Source organism: Mytilus californianus, unplaced genomic scaffold (assembly GCF_021869535.1).
Source record: "Mytilus californianus isolate M0D057914Y unplaced genomic scaffold, xbMytCali1.0.p SCAF_9, whole genome shotgun sequence".
NCBI classification, from domain to species: domain Eukaryota; kingdom Metazoa; phylum Mollusca; class Bivalvia; order Mytilida; family Mytilidae; genus Mytilus; species Mytilus californianus.
In genome coordinates this window covers 23,814,381-23,818,354 of record NW_026262745.1, presented here as the reverse complement: position 1 = coordinate 23,818,354, position 3,974 = coordinate 23,814,381, and the positions used below count along the sequence as shown (strand labels likewise).

General features: G+C 32.1%; 2 long non-coding RNA genes across 2 annotated transcripts; both read left to right on the top strand.

The window, feature by feature from the left end:
- Window positions 1-390: 390 nt before the first annotated feature.
- On the top strand, window positions 391-1,462 carry LOC127716423 (uncharacterized). Its single transcript, XR_007988917.1, has 3 exons — window positions 391-488; window positions 826-958; window positions 1,310-1,462. It is a non-coding gene; the product is annotated as an uncharacterized LOC127716423 (long non-coding RNA).
- A 654-nt stretch (window positions 1,463-2,116) lies between these two features.
- LOC127716425 (uncharacterized) lies at window positions 2,117-3,341 on the top strand. Its single transcript, XR_007988919.1, has 3 exons — window positions 2,117-2,417; window positions 2,804-2,876; window positions 3,250-3,341. It is a non-coding gene; the product is annotated as an uncharacterized LOC127716425 (long non-coding RNA).
- The last annotated feature ends 633 nt before the right edge of the window (window positions 3,342-3,974 follow it).

Sequence of the window (3,974 nt, the reverse complement as noted above, 5' to 3'; positions counted from 1 at the left end):
TAGCGTTTCATTAGTTAATGTATATATAGAAATCTAGAAACATGAAGATGTGGTATGATTGCCAATGACCCCACATCTAACCAGAGATCAATGATGCAAGGTGTTCAACTATAGGTCACTTTATAAGAAATGTTCGTTTTAATGCATTTATTATGAATTTGTATCTTTAAAAATTTAAATCTTTTATAACTTATTATCATTTATTTCAGTTGCCCAGTCAACTCAACACATATTACAGACGTTTCAGACCAACCGATACCGGACTATGGTACCTTCAACCTCTCTGTCATCTCCGCAGCAAATAATACCAACAGCCTCAACACAACCTTCACTATCAGCCGTGAACCAGACCACACAACTGAGGTAGAATCAGACCCAGCAGGTACTCCAGAGCAAACCATACCAGAACCAGATACTGAACCAAACCTCACAGCAAGTTTTGACGTGACACGTAGACCAATAGAAGATCAGCAAGAAATATTAGAAGAGTAAGTAAATTAAATGTATTACTTAATCTATATATAGGTTGAAAAAATGTATAAACAAAAATACCAACGGTACGAAACGCAAACAGCTTTACAACGAACCCTGACTTGGTATTGTTCACATGACATGATTATGATTCAATATATAAACATTGATGTTTTGGTTTTTTTTTTATTTGATTTAATTTTTGCTCATGAAATAGTTTTTTAATATATATGGGTTGATATTTGTAATTGCCAACTAATGTGATATGATCAGTATAATATTCAGGTTGCACTCTAATAAACTATTTATCCATTCATTCATATACTTGATATCTAATTAAACATTTATTTGTAGTTCCTTAATTGAGCCAGACCTACCAGACACTATTCTGCCAGACATACCAGTAACCTACACATTGGTTGACGAAGGTTCCCAGCGTGGCCGGTTTAAGTTGGTGAGCAGTGATGGGTATGAATATACCAAAAAGGTAAGACATCTTAATATTAAGGTAAAATGAAATTTGTTGTATACGTCAATGAGACAGCTAAAGTAAAAAGAAAACAGATGATTTTTTACAATTTTTCATTACTTGAGCCTAACATTTATTCCTTTCAACCGACACCTTGGTTTCAAGCGTAGTTTTACGTATATGATGTAGGTAAATTAAACTAATAATTTGAAATATTTAACGTGGAACGTGGTGTGTATGCGTCAAAGTGACAGCTAATGTACATAACAGATGTGCTTATTCATATGACAAGTCCGAATAAAATAAACTTTCTATTTCAACTGTTGTATTAATGATTAACTCTAAGTAATTTTTAATTTTTAATTTCAGTCATCCAAGGGTGACTTTACGTACTGGAGGTGTTCCAAACGCTCCAAGACTGTCAACTGCCCAGCAACAGTCTCTCAGAAAGGCAGTGACTATAAGATGAACACCAGACAACACATACACCAAGCTGACAAGGGTGCACTAAAGAAAGTAGTGGTTAGAAAAGAGGTATGTATGAATATGAAAACTTAATTCATAAGTTAAGATTTATGACGATTTATTTGATATAAGATCTGTAATTGAATATAAAAACTGTGTTCATAAGTTAAGATTTATGACGATTAATTCGATATTATACACTCAAATAAAATATACATTTTTTGTGCATTATTATATTCTTGTTATTTTATATTGTAGGTTAAAGCAGAAAGTCTTCGAGACATACACAAGTTAGCACGACGTATAGTAGATGACAAGATGTTGGAACACATAGAGCCTGAAGATCACCAGCTACCAAAGGTCAAGAACCTAGAAAGACTGGCAAACAGAGTACGTGAAGACCTCATGCCAGATGAACCGCAAGACCTTTACTTTGTCATGAGTAGATTTATTTGTTTATTTCACAGTACTAAATTTATTTAGAATAGAGGTTATTCGTATATTGAAAAATGATTAAATGAAAGCAACAATTTATAAATTTTATACGTCCATAACGCTTTGATGTATTTAACCTAAACATGCACGCTCAAAGCCGAAACACATAGATGTATAAAATATATAGCTATATGGAAAACCAGAAAATCATATTTATAGCGAAACAACATACAGTACGGAAGATTTACAATTTATTCGTCAAAATAAGTCCTTTAGTAACATTGATTAATTGTTATTTTTCTTTTAGTTGGACACAGACTACTTGCAGTGCAATGACTTCATCATTGGTGACATACGAGTCGACAACGAGAGACACTTGATGTTTGCTTCACCCAACCAGCTTCAGATCCTTCAACAAGCCAAGCGGTGGTTCTAAGACGGTACTTTCAAGATCCTTGCAGATCCCTTTGCTCAGCTTTGGTCCATCCCTGCCTTTATCCACAAAGGTGACAGCTACAAACAGATTCCACTAGTTTTCTGCCTTATATCCAGACGTAAAGGGAGAGATTATGTTGCTGTAAGTATAATCAATATTTTATAATATGTTTTGAATTATAGTAATTAATTAACAATAACATTAGAACAAACTACAATATACTCCAAGAATATCATAACGATTTAGCAATACTAATCATTTATTTTATATATAGATATATAACCATAAGAAGTGATTGATAACATTAATTTACTCATTATCGTGTATGTTTTTTGTTTTTTTGTTTTTTTGTTTTTATTTTTAAATTTTTATGATTTTAGTTGTGTGGTTGTTTTTGTAATTATATAAATGAATCATTATTCATTAGTGTAAGTAATACATTTTACAGTTTATTGATTGTATATTTGAACTCAATTGATATATAATCTTGAATAAATTTAATTATAGTAATTTGTTTTATATCACAGGTTTTTCAGAGGCTGAAAGAGGTCCTTCTAAGACCAGCAGAAGTTCAGTGTTTTGTTGCCGATTTTGAGCAAGGTAAATATTATTATATTAATTAAGCATCAACATATTGATTTATGCTGATTTTAATGATTATTTTGAATATCAATTTTGAATATCCTGATGGATATCAACACCTTTTTATTACTATTGTATTAATTGTACAATAATAACAGATTGCTTGTATTAAGAGTAATCCTCAGACTAAAAATCGAGAACAAACACGATGATAAGAGAAAATTACATGTATGTTAAATTAAACTTTGTTTGCATATTATTATGTTTAATTCACATGTATTTGAAATTAAAGCTTCTTTATGTATCATTTATATCTTTTTATATGACATGATTATGTATATGATGTTAAAGCTTTCTCGCGCATATTTATATTTATAATTACTTTTTCTAGGTGCATGGAAAGCCATACGTAAGGAATTTCCTACTTCCACCATCAAAGGTTGTGCCTTCCATTTTGGCCAGGCAGTTTGGCGTTAGACGCAAGAGTTGGGCCTCAAGACCACATACACCAGCAGGGGTGCAGAGTACAGATACATCCGTTCGCTGATGGCACTTCCCTTCTTACCAGCTGAAGACATCAAGCCGGCTTTCGAGAAGCTTTCACCAAGAGCTACATCTCCAGAGCTAAAGCAACTAGTAAGATACGTAGACAACACATGGCTCTGCAACACTGTTTGGCACCCACGCAACTGGAACATCTTTCAGACCAGCATCAGGACGACCAATAATGATGTTGAAGGTATGCATTTTTTTTTTTATTTTATATAAGAATTTCATTTTCCTATCAAACTGGTGGCATTATTATATTGTAACGAAAAATTATGAAATTAATTTTAATTTAATTTCCATGTAATCACACGACGTTCCCATTGACATAGATTACTGCAATATAAATTATATAGATATAGGAAGATGTGGTACGAGTGCCAATGAGACAACTCTCTATCCAAGTCACAATTTATAACAGTAAACCATTATAGTTCAAGGTTATCTTTTGTTGTGATGAGGCAAATAGCTTTCTTTTTTCTTTTCATGTTTTTAATGAATATATATGTATGTAAATACATCTTTTCTTATAATTTAATTCTATTTTAGGTTGGCACACAATGATCAACT